At 41.4% G+C, this 14,598-nt stretch overlaps 1 protein-coding gene across 8 annotated transcripts in view; it reads right to left on the minus strand.

Annotated features, from left to right (window-relative positions):
* The window catches only part of Resf1 (retroelement silencing factor 1), a 32,087-nt gene extending 17,975 nt beyond the window's left edge, over positions 1-14,112 (minus strand). For 3 of the 8 annotated variants that reach the window (XM_075982209.1, XM_075982201.1, XM_075982203.1), the window contains exons 1-2: positions 14,008-14,106; positions 13,114-13,173 (exon numbers count right to left, since the gene is read on the minus strand). The gene's annotated coding sequence lies outside the window, so the exon portion shown is untranslated. Of the gene's footprint in view, positions 1-13,113; positions 13,174-13,618; positions 13,722-14,007 lie in introns of those variants that run through there. The other 5 variants (XM_075982202.1, XM_075982206.1, XM_075982204.1 and 2 more) reach the window with 4 other exon arrangements.
* Positions 14,113-14,598: the final 486 nt, after the last annotated feature.

The following is a 14,598-nucleotide window of genomic DNA, read 5'->3' on the forward strand; positions in this document are numbered from 1 at the left end:
CCCACTTGGCTGACAAACACATCCAAGCATCAATTGCTGATAACAACTTGCTCCAAATGACTGAGTTCTGAACTTGCTGAAACCTATGTGGACTAATCCAGCCAATGTGACTGCTGTCTTTTCAGCTTGTCAATGAACCAGATTCTTCTAAGTTCCCTCATTGCTTTTGACTAACATTCTAGCCTTCCAGGGCTCTAAGAACAACATCCTAAGGTCAGCAGAAGTAATTACAGAAATGAATACATCATCCCTGCCCCCCCACCCCAGAATACTAGAGAAAAAGGAAATTTCTCTGACAGTCATTACAGGGATTTTGGTCATTAATGGCTTCAATAAATAATAATTCCTATCTGGGTGCCTTTAAACTAACGTTACTAAAATCTCAATATCAGCCTCTGGAATAAATTCATCTCAAGGTTTGAGATGATGTACTAAACAGGGGCAAGGAACATTTTAAAGAACAGCATTTTGTCATTAATAACCTTATAGCTGAACAACCCATTTCACAAGCTCGAATTGTCTTTACTGATGGTTCTAGAACTCATACCGCTTACTGGACTGAATCAAAGTTTTGGTCTCGATTATCTCCTTATTCCTCAGTGCAACAGAATGAGTTATGGGCAGTCATTCAGGCATTGCAGGATTTTCCTGCCGAGGCCCTTAATATAGTGGCTAATTCCAAATCAGCCACTGTAGTGGGGGTTGTAAAGACCATTTACGCTGCTTCAGTTCATGTTAATAATTCTATTATACAAAGCTTAGTCTTAACATTACAAAAGCTGTTGCAAAAACAAAATCATGAAACATTTATTGTGCATATATGATCACATACCAAATTACCTGGATATCTAACAAAGGGGAATAATCTAGCTTATGCTCTTATAAACTGTGCTTCAGCTGAGGATGGGCTTAATCCACTGCTCCTCATTTACATGTTCAATACAAAATTCCTTACAGACAAGCTAACTCTATTATTCTTAATTGTCCCATCTGTCATCCCCTGCATTTAAGACAAAATATCCCTGGTACAAATCCTTGGGGTTTGGATTCCAAACATATATGACAGATGGATGTAACTCATATACCACAATTTGGCTGGTTATCTTATGTTCATGTGACCATAGATACATTCTCTGTGATATGGACTATGCCATTATCTGGGGAGACAACTAATTATGTCATGGCCCATTTATTTAAAACTTTTGCAGTATTGGGGATGCCAACCATTATATAGACAACGGGCCTGCATACTCCTCTACAAAATTTCAGCGATTTTATGATCAATACGATATTAAACATGTGACTAGAATAGAATACAACCCCCAAGGTCAAGCCATTGTAGAAAGAGCGCACACTACCTTATAGTAACAAATTAAAAAACTTAAAAGGAGGAAAATGCAGGACTTGGGTATGAAAGACATTTGGGCTTTACAGAATAATCCTAGAGCTATTATGCATCAGGCTTTGTTTATTTTAAACTTCTTGAATTTACCACAGAGAGGCATTCTAACTAGAGCTGAGCATTTTGTGTCTGAAAAGTCTCAGGCTTTGGAGCCAGCTTCTTTTAAGAAAATTTGGGCGAAAACGGCTGATAATGCTGAATGGGTTCCAGCGCTGTTGTTGGTAGATGGAAGGGGGTATGGTCTCGTGTCTTTTCAGGATGGCCACCAGCGGTGGATTCCAGGCCGCTGGATCAAGGCCCAAAGGACCGATTAAAACGGCTGTGCAAGAATGGCATCTAGGGGGAACGAGGACAATCTTGAGGTGCCGGTGGCAGTAATGGCCCAGTTATCATTGGCCAGAAAACATCCTCATAGGCATGTTAAAGCTCCTGTGTCTACTTGGGGACAAATTAAGTCTCTCACTGACAATGGTCAAGCTGTTCTGCAGAGGTATGATAAACCTGTTACAGCTCAGAATCTTTTCCTGACCACATGGGCTTTACTGTCGGTAACTTCTGCGGAAGCCCTAAGTTATTCCTACTGGGCATACATCCCAAATCCCCCATTACTGGAGCCTGTGATGTGGGGAGCATCACTTCTCTTAGTGTATACCACCCCAGTTATATCCTCCTTGGGACAACTTAACAGCTAACAATTTTGCAGGTGGGTCTAAATTTAATTTTACATATTCTGGTTGGGAATACCCTATATGCTTAGGGCCTCCTCCTTGCTCATCTATGGCTTATCAACATTGGCTTTTGCCTGGTATTAATGTTACCAGATCACGAATGCGGTTACAGAAGTTGTCTGCCTACTCTTTTAACCAGACATGGCAGAATGTTACCTATGAATCATTTATTCATTTCCCAGTATGCACAGATTTCACTTACATTTCTTTGCAATATAAACCCTTTATTTGGAATGATTGTTTAGGTAAATTTGGAAAAATTATTAGTAACACTTGGATAAATTGGGGCCCGCATGGGATGTTTATAATACATGTTCTGAATGGATAGCACTGCCTGTGATGTAATGTCACCAGAATGTCTCCAGCTACAAGGAACGACGATACAGTTAACGGTCCTTGTGATGTAATGTCACTAGAATGTCTCCAGCTACAAGGAACAACGATACAGTTAACGGTCCTTGCTCACAGTTGTTGCTGTATGATTAAGTTTAATTTCAGTTGTGACGCTAGCCACGGTATCTGGAATAGCCTTGCACAATTTGTTGCAGACTAAACATGATGTTGAGGCTTGGCATAAAGATTCTCATGAACTTTGGTCCCAGCAAGCTGGAATTGATGGCAGATTACAGAATTAAGTTGATGCTTTAGCAGATGGTAGCCTGGTTGGGAAAAAAGGTGATGATGATGTTAGAGAATGAACAAAGATTACATTGTGATTGGAATTCCACTACTTTTTGTGTTACTGATTTAGCTTTTAACGAATCTGTAAGACAGGAAATTGAAAAACTGCAAAAACTGCATTTTAATGTTGAATCTACATTTGCACAGAGGTTTCCAGAGATGACAGATGCTGACATTGCTCAACAGATTGCTGAGAAATTAGAGGGATTAGACCCCTAAGGCTTGGATACAAAGTTTGTCTGTTCCACACCGCTGGCGGTATAGGGATAGTAGTTATTTTTTTATAGGTTTGCATATGCTACTGTTTTATTTACTGCTCATTAAGCCCCATCAGTCGAGCATGAAAGAATTGCTGTTAAATATGTGGATCAACAAACTAACTCATTATAAAAAGAAAAAGGAGGAAGATGTGGAGGGCTAGCTTTGAACGGCACAGAAACTCTGTGCAGGAATGACCTGAGGTAGCATTCTCACTGACAGGCTTGGCAAACCAAGTCAGGAAGAGGCAAACCTCTCCCATCAGTAGAGTGTTGACAATAGTCAGTCGTTGAGAACACAGATGTGCACTGCAGTTCCAAGGCTCTGATTAAGCTGTGGTTTGTCTTCTGATGAGGTGTTTTTACATATTCTATAACAGCAAAAGTTATTCCCATAACACCAGGCTTTTTGTTTAGATTAACAAGGGCATGAAGCTCTTGAAATTATTTGCAACAAAGTTATTAGTCTATGTAACTATTTTCAAGTATTATGGGAACCTAATTTGAATCATGATTTGAGTATTATAAAAGAGCACTGGCTTTGCAATAAAGTATGTAGTTCTATCTCCTACTCTGCATCCCCTGTGTCCTGATTTCTGTGGCACTACTTAGGGTCATCTATAACCAAGGTAGCTGGGGAAGGGTCCCCAACAGGGAATAAACGTGTGCGCCACCAGCGCCCAGCCAAGCTGGTGGTCTTAACTATCTATACAGTCTTAACTACCTCTAAGTATACATAGTAGGTTACTGTATGGTGAGGAAGTATAAGCCTTCAGAGACAACACTCCTGTCAGACCTATCACATATAATCCTAGCACTTGGGAAACAAGAGGCAAGAAGTCCATCCTGAATTATCGTTTGTCAAAAATAGACATACAGGCATAGAGACATAGTTGACTGACTCTGTTGGAATACAAACTAAGTTAAAGCATACATAAATGTCAAGTATCACTCCTTACAAGGAACAAGCTGATTGTGCCTCTTGGTAGACAGAACTCCTTATGCAGAACTGAGTAATTCCTATTCAATAGGCCCAAATGGTTTCAAAGAGACATCTGACGGATTGTTCTTCCTGTTATTTATAGGTCACTACAGCCCACACTCCAGGGTCTACCCTGGTTATTCAGATCCTGTTCAGTTACAAGAACTTCAGTGTTTGAAAAAACAATTGTGAGCCTGGAAGCCTAGATCTTACCAAATGAAGGCTGGGGTTAATGATGGAAAGGACTTAAAGTATCTCTAGTGGTTCCATCAGCCAGAGTCCACCTTGTGAGCACAGTAACAAGGTATGACAGACTCAGCTATCTGTCCCGAGTCACAGCTGTAACTCAGAAGTCATATGACAGGGTACTTCTGCTTTCTTGGCACGAGGAGACCATGGGAAACCATGACTAATAAAGCAAAGTCGATTATTTCTATTCATTCATTACTAGGTTACCAAGGGTTTGGCAATCATCAAGAACTTGGAGCAGCTGATGAATGACAGGATTAGTCCCCAGGATTTCCATTTTTCACTTTTTAAGGTTTGTAGAACTGGGTCAGCAAAATGTCTCAGGAGGCAAAGGAGCAGCTGTCCACCAAGCAGGATGACACTGAGTTCAATCCCAAGGACTCACATGACAGGAGATTAAAAAAAAACAGCAATTATCCTCTGACCTGTGAACGCTCACTTCAGGTATTCAGGTGGACACCTCACCCCGACATAAACAATATAAACCACATTAAAGAAGATGCTTAAGACGATCTGCAGAACTAAGCTAGGGACAGCAGTACTGCCCATCTGGAATCCCAGCACTTGAAAGGCTGAGGCAGGAGCTTCATAAGTTCGAGATCAGCCTCAGCTATGTAGTAACTTCCAGGCCAGTAAGACTACAAATGAGAAAGAGACAAAGGAGCATAAGAAGGTAGCAGGCTGACACTGGAGAAAAGGGAAAGAAAAGATAAATAAAAACCTAAGTTACCCAGTGACTAGGTAATAAGGATCAGATGGGCATCCACACCTGTATGTGAAGATACCCAGTGAGGGAGCATCCTGAATTATCATTTGTCAAAAATAGACAAATACAGGCATAGAGACATAGTTGACTGACTCTGTTGGAATACAAACTAAGTTAAAGCATACATAAATGTCAAGTATCACTCCTTACAAGGAACAAGCTGATTGTGCCTCTTGGTAGACAGAACTCCTTATGCAGAACTGAGTAATTCCTATTCAATAGGTCCAAATGGTTTCAAAGAGACATCTGACGGATTGAAACTGCCATAAACCAGCTTCTCAGCAAGACAAATTTTATGACTGTCGAGGGATACCATGACCACAGAAATTTACAAAAGAACATGTTTGAGGCTTGATTACAGTTTCAGAAGGTCCGTATGTATCGTCATGGCAGGGAATATGGTGGCAAGCATGGCGCTAAGAAACTGAGAGCTACACCCTGATTCACAAGAAGGGGAAGTAGAGAGGAAAAACAGAGCACAAGACTGGCTAAGCCTGGCCTGGGCTTCAACAGTGCCACTCCCTGATGACTAAGCATTCAAACAGGAGCCTACGGTGCCATTCTTGTTTAAAACACTGCTGCGACAGAGCTGCCCATCTCTCTGGACTAGCTTTCGGAGTAGTCATATTTTGCCAAAATATCTTACCTCTTAACTGGCCTATCCTGGGATAGAGAAACAGTAGAAAAATACCATTTACTCAAGGACGTCTTCTCACATCTAGCACCCAATGGGAGTTCCTAGGAGTCCTATTGGCCAACACATAAGTTTGCTGGCCTAGAAGGGATGGAAACCACTGAATTGCAACTAATTCTAAAATATAAGTCACCCTCGTCACAATATTTGTCCACTGTTGGAGGCATGTGTTGTGTTTTCCCAGAAGCCCTGCTGAAAGGACAAAGGGAACTAGTCGGTGTCCTTGCCCAGGAGCAGACTTGGCAGAGGCCAAGGGCCTCAAAGGACTTTAGGTTTCAATTCCTAAGAACTTAGCTTGCCCCCCTGAAGAAAAATGGAGTTATCAGTCTCAAGGATGCTGAATGTTCAGTCTGTGATGCATTTGTGATATCCTGTGTCTCTTTGTACATCACTGCTTGATTTTGTCCAGCTGACTTTGTCCTATTATATGATAGCTTTCTCCTGATTCTCTCCCATTTCTCCCTGCAAATCATATACAAGATGCTGTTCTTAATAAACGTGCTCGGCACAGCCAGATAATTTCATGAGGAATGTGGTAGTAGCAAAAGAAGAAAGATGGCACCATCTAAACTTTCACATTAAAGAAACTATTGGAGAGATCTCCCAGCACCAAAACTACATACAAGGGATCAGGTGTTGGCTGCTAATCCAAAAAACACAGAGAAAAGATGCCTACCTTACAGAGAGATTACATACGAAGTCAATCACCGTTCAGGTATTCTTCATATGCTTTTCTCAATAACAAAAGACAAAATCCACAATATCTAAGATTTCAAAGTGCAGTGTACTGTACTAAGAATAATAGTTTTGTATTATTCTTTATTTACACATTTATTACTGACAGTATGAAGGTTTTTAAGATTGATATTTTATTTAAAAAAATTTTAAGTCTAGAAAAATAAACGTGCTTGGCATAAAACATAATTTGTGAAAGACCCCCAGACCTCAGCTTTCCCGTCTTCTTTATTTTTCATCCCCTCATCCTCCTTCTCAGGAACCTGTTACTGAAGAATGACCTGCTGATCCAGGTCAAATAGAATTTAAATACACAGACTTGTCAGGATTTATAGCAGTTAGTCTTTAGTGCCAGAGTGAACAATAAATTTCAGTCATGATGCCTAGCCCAAGCTGCCAACAACTCATTACATAACAGAGGCTAATCTGGTATTTGTGATCCATAGGCTTCAGTCTGAGTCCTGGTATATACTGGCCTATGCCAAAATGGGAGGGAAGGAAGGAAGGAAGGAAGGAAGGAAGGAAGGAAGGAAGGAAGGAAAAGAAAGGAAATTAAAGGAAAGAAAAGTAAAAACCAACTAGTGGGATGTGTGTGTCTGTGTGAGACAGGGTCTCTGGATAGCTTAGAACTGACATTATATCCCCAGCTAGACTCAAACTGAGAGCTCTACCTGACTCTCTCTCCCAGGTGTTGGAATTAGATGCACCATCATGCCTTGCTCAACTATTTTGTAATAATAAGCCTACTGTTAGCAGAATTCAAAAAAAAAATAGAAAAGCTACTATCTTATTGGGGGGTTGAAAAATATTAATGATAGTTTGTAAGACTATACTGTCATTTCTAACTGAGCTGTGTTATTAATTTAACACATATAAAAATATTCTCTCAAACCTTTAATTTTAAGGGTTTATTTTTATTATGTGTATCAGTTTTTTACCTTCATGTAAGTGTATGATTGCTCAAAGGTGAGGCCATTAGATACTCTATAACTGAAGTCACAGCCAGCCAGTTGTTAGCCATTGTCTGGATGCTGGGAAACTAGCACAGGCCTCTCCAACATCAGCAGGTACTGTTAACCTCTGAGCCATCACTCTGGCCTTGACCTAAGCTATTTTTTAAAGGTCACAAATGCTTTTTAAGACTAAGAATCCTGCTTTCTTTTCTTCTTCTTCCTCTTCCTCCTTTTCCTCTTCTTCCTCTTCTTCTTTTTTTTGGTGGTTTTATAACACAGGGTTTCTTGGTGGCTTTGGAGCCTGTCCTGGAACTAGCTCTTGTAGACCAGGCCAGCCTTGAACTCAGAGATCCACCTGCCTCTGCCTCCCAAGTGATGGGACTAAAGGCGTGCACCATCACCACCAGGCTGCTTTTTTTCCGTCCTGCTTTCAGAAAGCTAAGGCTATTATGTTACCTTCAAGGACATTCTCTATGGGTATCTTATGGCTTCCATTTTTTTTTTCTTCTTTTGGTTTTTTGAGACGGAGTTATTCTGTGTAGCTTTGGAGCCTATCCTGGAACTCACTCTGCAGACCAGGATAGCCTCAAAATCACAGTGATCCTTCTGCCTCTGCCTCCCTATTGCTGGGATTAAAAGCAGGCGCCACCACACCAGGCCCTATTTTATTACCTTCTGCTATGAAAGTCTCTAAGTAAGAACACAGAAATAGAAAAGGCAACAGAACCACAAGCTAGTTCTTAGAAAAGTTCAAGACCAATGCCTTTACTGGACTGACCATGAAAATATTTGAATGGCGAAATCAAGGACAAAATAGGAACATCATCAACCTTACAACCAAGGGTTGTAAGGGAATATAAACAAGTGACTACCAACAGTGAAGAGACAGTATAACCAAAACTGATTCAACCATAAAGACATTAATTAGCCCAGCACTGAGGAAGCTGAAGCAAGTAGAATTCTATGAGTTGGAGGTCAGCCTGTTCTACATACCAAGTTCCAAGTCAGAAAAGGCTATACAAAGAAAATGTTTATCATGGCTCATGGTTTCGAAGAGTTGCAGCTCATGGCTGGCAAGCTCTGCTGTTTGGGCTTATAGTGAAGTCTATCACAATAGCTCAAATTCATAAAGTACAAAATCATAGGAAGCAAAAAGGAAAGGGGCCAAGACAAGACAGTTCCTAAAGACACACCCCAATGACTTACAGCCGCTAGTATGTCCCACCTCCTAAAGATTCCAGCACCTCAGACTGGTAATTGGCTTCTGCCTTTAATCCCAGGATCAAGGAGGTAGAGGCAAGTGGAGCTCTCTGAGTTCGAGGTCAATATGGTCTACAGAGTAAGTTCCAGGACAATCAGGGCTACACAGAGAAACAGTGTCAAAGAAAGAAAGAGAGAAAGAGAAAGAGAGAGAGAGAAAAAGCAGAAGAGATTCCAGCACATCCCAATACAACACCACTAGTGGGGTACAAAGGTTTAAAGTAAATTTTACACAGTGGACAGGGAAATCCACCCAGCTGAATTATGGGAAGTCAATATTACCCTGAACCAAATGAAGACAGCCTCACACAAATACAGACATAGAACCCCTCAACAAAAATAATGCAATCAAGTAAATAAGTGTATATTAACTATGTAATAACTCTGGAATGTACCCTAGTAATCCTAAATTGGCTACACAACCCAAATTAATGCAGAATCAATGAAAGAGTCAAAAAGTATAGAGAAATCTTATTTAAAATATTCCCAAAATTAAAAAAAAAAGGTCAGGCAGTGGTGGTGCACACCTTTAATCCCAGCACTCAGGAGGCAGAGGCAGGCGGTTCTCTGTGAGTTCAAGGCCAGCCTGGTCTACAAGAGCTGGTTTCAGAACAGGCTCCAAACCTACAGAGAAACTCTGTCTTGAAAAACCAAAATAATAATAATGATCCCCAACTTGTCCTTCCTTTCAACTTGAGCCCAAGAAAATGGTGCCAACAAAGAAGGGTAGTGGGGAAAAGGGCCATTCTGCCACCAACTGAAATGGCAGATCCAAGAGTACACACCATCAATATTCATAGGAAGGGGCTTCAAGAAGTAATTCCCCCAGTGTACTCCAGGTATTTGCCAGAAAGGAGATGGGCCTCTGTATGTACATGTATTGCTATCCCTGGGCCAAAAGAACAAAGATGTTCTACTAGTAGCATCCCTGTACATCCTGAGTACAAAGAGGATGAAGATTCAAAAAAAAAAAAAAACCATTGTAACCACAATAAAAAATCTACATACAATCAAGGTGTGTGAGCACTAATAACCATGGCTATATTTAATGTCCTTAGAGTAAGGTTAAGAGAGAGGATGCCCAGTCTCACCACTTGTACTCAACATTTACTAGGTGTTCTGTTCATGGCAGTCACAAGTAATAAAGCATCCAGAGTGGATGAAAGTTAACTTTCAGTTTCCAGATAAAAGAATGTTACCTATTTGTAGAAAATATCATTCTCTATATAGGAAATCGAAAGAAACCTGTTCTAAAAAGTAAATTAAAAACTATGCTTGATTGGGGCCGGAGAGAAGGCTCAGAGGTTAAGAGCACTGGCTGCTCTTCTAGAGGTCCTGAGTTCAATTCCCAGCAACCACAGGATGGCTCATAACCATCTATAAGATCTGGCTCCCGGCTGGGCGGTGGGTGGTGCACGTCTTTAATCCCAGCACTCGGGAGGCCCCAGCACTCGGGAGGCAGAGGCAGGGGGATCTCTGGGAGTTCAAGGCCAGCCTCATCTACAAGAGCTAGTTCCAGGACAGGCACCAAAGCTACAGAGAAACCCTGTCTCAAAAAAACAAAAACAAAAACAAAAATAAAAAAGATCTGGCTCCCTCTTCTGGCCTACAGGCATACATCAGACAGAATGCTATACACATAATAAATAAATAAATTAAAAAAAAAACTAAGTTTGAAAAAAGCATGACAGTTCATGTCTGTAATTCTACCACTTGGAAGGTATAGACAAGAAGGAGAATCATCCTTAACTACATAGTGAGTTTAAGACATGACACCTTGTCTCAAAAACAAACTACTAGCATGACTAGGTCACATATACAAGATCAATCATAAAACCAGCCAAGTACAGTAACATATACTATTACTAAAGTGGTGTTCCTACTACTCTAAGAGAGAATCAGGAAGTTCATGAACTTGAGGGCAGTCTGGGCTATACAAGGAATTCTGTCAATAAAAGAAAAAAAATGATAGAAAAAGAAAAAAATGCATTTCTACATAATTAAGCCGGAAACTAAGAAAGTTATTCTATTTACAGTAACATAAAAAACAACTTTAAGGAACCGGGAATGGTGGCACACACCTTTAATCCCAATACTCAGGAAATAAGATCCAGGACAGCCAGAGACTATTTCAAATAACCAAAATGAGAAGGAGAGACAAGAAGGAAATTAGAAAACCACCACCAACCAACCAAATCTTACAGAAGACCCAACTTCCTAGCACCTATTTCAGGCAGCTCATAATCATTTTTAACTCCATTTCCTGGGGGTCTGACACCCTCTTCTGGACTCCAAGTGCACATACCCCCCTTACACTTTAAGGCATTACTGGATTACTGAAAGCTAAAACAACTAGTCACACTGACCTAAGCAGTATGAATAGATTGCCTGCATCAATTTAAATTCATTCTAAATAACTAGCAAGACCAATCAAAATTGCTCAAAACTAGGTATTTCACCTCATTGTTCCTCTTTTTTAAAAAAAATCCTTTTCTTTGAAGCAACATTTGTTTGATTTCTAATTGACCCTGTTTTTCTCAATTTATACATTTTACTTCATATGAAAATAAACTGATTTTGTGATTTCTTGGTCTAAGACTGGGTAAGAACCCAAGGCAGAGAATAGCAGGGCTCAAAGATAGTAATCAAGATAGTTCTAATCTCAATTGAGACTGTATCTCCTCACAAGGTCCACTCTACCCACCTCTTTCATTTACAACTTCCAACTTCATTTAGCATACAGCTGCCTCAGGAAAAAGAAATCAGAATTCTTCAAGGTCTTAAGGTTTTTTAGTTTGCATTTAATCTGCATTTCTATAGCCAGGGTTGGTAAAAATTCTTGCTTTACCTCAAACTAAATGCTTCCCACTTGTTTTACAGGTATTTGTTTCCAAAGAAAAGGGAAGCCTGCTAAAAACAATGATGCTTGAAGTTTACCCTTACTAAACTTCCACAAGATTACAACTCCCTAAGCAGCTGACTTGAGTTCCTAAAATCATGTGACTGATAATGTAAAAGAGAAGGAACTAATCAAACAGGTTAAAGGAAAAAAAAAACTAGGACCAAGATTACTGTAGCCAAGGAATTTTGACTTCAAAAAGCTGTGATTAGGGAATGCAAATCTAACCCCAGCTTCGGGAAGACCGGAAGGATCCAGAAGTGTCACCCCAGCAAGACAGCAAGTTCAAGGCCAGCCTAAGCTACAAAAGATGGGTTTAACATGCAAAGTTCATCAATTATTATTAATTTAAATAAAAAAGTTGAACTGCCTATAAGACGGAATAGCTTTAAAATGTCTAACACCATTAAAATATATACTTCCTCTAACAAGATAAAAGCTAAACTCTATTAAGCAAGTTACTATATACCAGGAGCTATTTTAAGACTGTTCTAGCACTGCCTTTAATCCCAGCACTTGGGAGGCAGAGGTACTACTACTGTTATCCCATTTTAAAGATGAGGAAGTTCAAGCAGGGAAGTAAAATTCTTCTGAGATTTTAGTGAGGGGTAGATCCAAGTGGAGGCACCAACACCAGACAGAACACAAGTAACATACTGCAAAATACAACTACAGAAAGCACAGGCCCCTTCAGCGGATGAAACTCCTAGAGATCACTGAGTGTATGAGCTGAAAGAGATGACAAAAGTTAAGAGTACCTGTGGCCCTAGAAGAGGACCTGGGTTCAGATCCCAACACCAACATGGTGGATAGACAACTGCCTGTAACATTAGTTCCAGGGGTTCCACACCATCTTCCAGACTCCACACACCAAATACATACAAAGTAGTCTTACATGTGCGCAAAACACACTCATAAAACAAATTTGAGAAAACATTCAAATAAGAAAAACCTCTGGTACTACATTCCCACCAAAAGTTAAGAGCTAGCCTCTGCCTAGGTAGCCTTATTTCACCACCTAAGACAACCTCTCCCAGGGTAGCAATCATTCCCAGAGAAGCACCATGCCAACAGTATTATTTCTTAAGCTTTGTCACCAAGTCCACTGTGTCTCACTGGTTCTGTGAGGGTTTTGTTTGGGGGAAGTTTGTTTTTGTTTTCTTGGTTTTTAGAGGCAGGGGTTCTCTATGTATTTCCGGCTGACCTGCCTTGATCTGCAGACCAGGCTGGCCTCGAACCCAGAGATCTGCATGCTTTGGCCTCCCAGATGCTGGAATTAAAGGCATGCAAACCATGACAGGCCAAGTTCTGTAGGTTTAACCAGTATTGAGTCAACATTTTATTCCAAAACAAATTACTCCATGGTAAAATGTGAATAGTTATCAGGTAGAACCAGACAGGCTTTTTAAAGCGCAGACTTACCTGTAAATACAAAAAACAAATTACTCCTTGGTAAAATGTGAATAGTTAGGTAGAACTAGACAGGCTTTTTAAAGCGCAGACTTACCTGTAAATACAATTTTACCTTTTAGTTTCTTCCACAAGGAGTGTGTTCACGTCTTTGACCCTAGGAAAAGCAAGAAACATCTTTAAGATTAAAGGCCAAATCTATCTTCCTCTAAATGGTACTGAGAGCATACTAAGTTTACTGAATTGGTACTAGCTATGCTTAAAAAAAAAAAAAAACCACTAAACTAGGCTAGTCTCAAAATATTTCCTGTCACTAGAATTGAAGTGCACTTCTCCAACTCCACGATTGTCATAATTCCAAAGCAAAAATACTGCAACATACAACTACAGAAAGCACAGGCCCCTTCAGCCTTTTTTTTATTGGGTTGGTTAAAAGAGAATCCGACTAGGGCTTAGGGAAGCAGTTACTAAGACCTTAGCATGTTAACAAGAAACAAACTTAAGGCTCCCCTTAAATGTAACATATTTAGCAGACTATTTAAATGCCCACGCAAGTTCTGCTGCTGGCCTATTGGAATGCACGCCAAGCTCACACACTTCACCTGCTTTTTCATTTTTCTAGGAAAGCACTCAAAGTACCACAAATGCAAACTGCTTCCGAGATGCTGCGGGCCGCGGCGCTCGCCCAGGCCTGGGCGGAGCACAAGGTAATGCCGCTGGGTCGCAGGGGCGGAGGCGGTGTAGGGGCGCGGAAGACGAACCAGAAAGAAACCGAAAAGCAAAACAAAGCTCTGCTTCTCCTTCCGAGACAAGGAACCTGAAGCTGCAACAAGCCCGCCCGCTACGTCAGGCCAACAACCGCAGACCGCACACCCGCACCGCGACCCCAAAGGGCTGCTGGAATGCTGGCGGCGCCCCTCGGCAGAGACGGAGGTGACCGAGACCCAACCCCGAGCCCCGAGCAAAGAACAAAAGCCCGCTCGCAGCAGACCTGCCGCTTCTGTGGGTGCTCACTCGCCTGCAGCACAGATCGAGGCCTCCGCTAGCGCGGAACGCGCCGAGCTCCGGTGGCGGCCTCCGTCTGGGCGGGTTCAGCAGGCTCTGTGCTCCGCCCCCGGGCGTCTGCGCCAGGGCCACGGTCCTAGTGCCTGACAGATACGGCCTCTGCAGTCTCCGCAGTCAGGGGAAAGAGAGAAGAAGCCTCGCCCTGCACCTGGAATTTGCACCAGAATCCCTGGAGGACTTCTGAAGGAAAAAAAAAATCGCGGGCGGAAATATAAGGGATTCAGTCAATTGGTCAGTTGGGATGGGGCTGAGACTTGCAGTTCAGACAAGTTGTAATTCTTTGAAGATAAGCTGATGATCATCTCATAATCTTGAGATGGGATGGCAACGTCTATAAAGTAAGCAAAAGAAATGCACCCTCTCTGGGGCTTAGCGGAGCATTCCTTTAAACCCAGCATTTTGGAGGGAGAAGAAGGAAGATCTCGGAGAGTGATTGAATCCAGCCTGGCCTACCTAGTTTTAGGACAGCCAGAGATACCCACCCCCTTCTCTCATCTCTCTCTCTCTCTCTCTCTCT

The sequence above is a fragment of the Microtus pennsylvanicus genome, chromosome 8, assembly GCF_037038515.1.
Source record: "Microtus pennsylvanicus isolate mMicPen1 chromosome 8, mMicPen1.hap1, whole genome shotgun sequence".
NCBI classification, from domain to species: Eukaryota; Metazoa; Chordata; class Mammalia; order Rodentia; family Cricetidae; genus Microtus; species Microtus pennsylvanicus.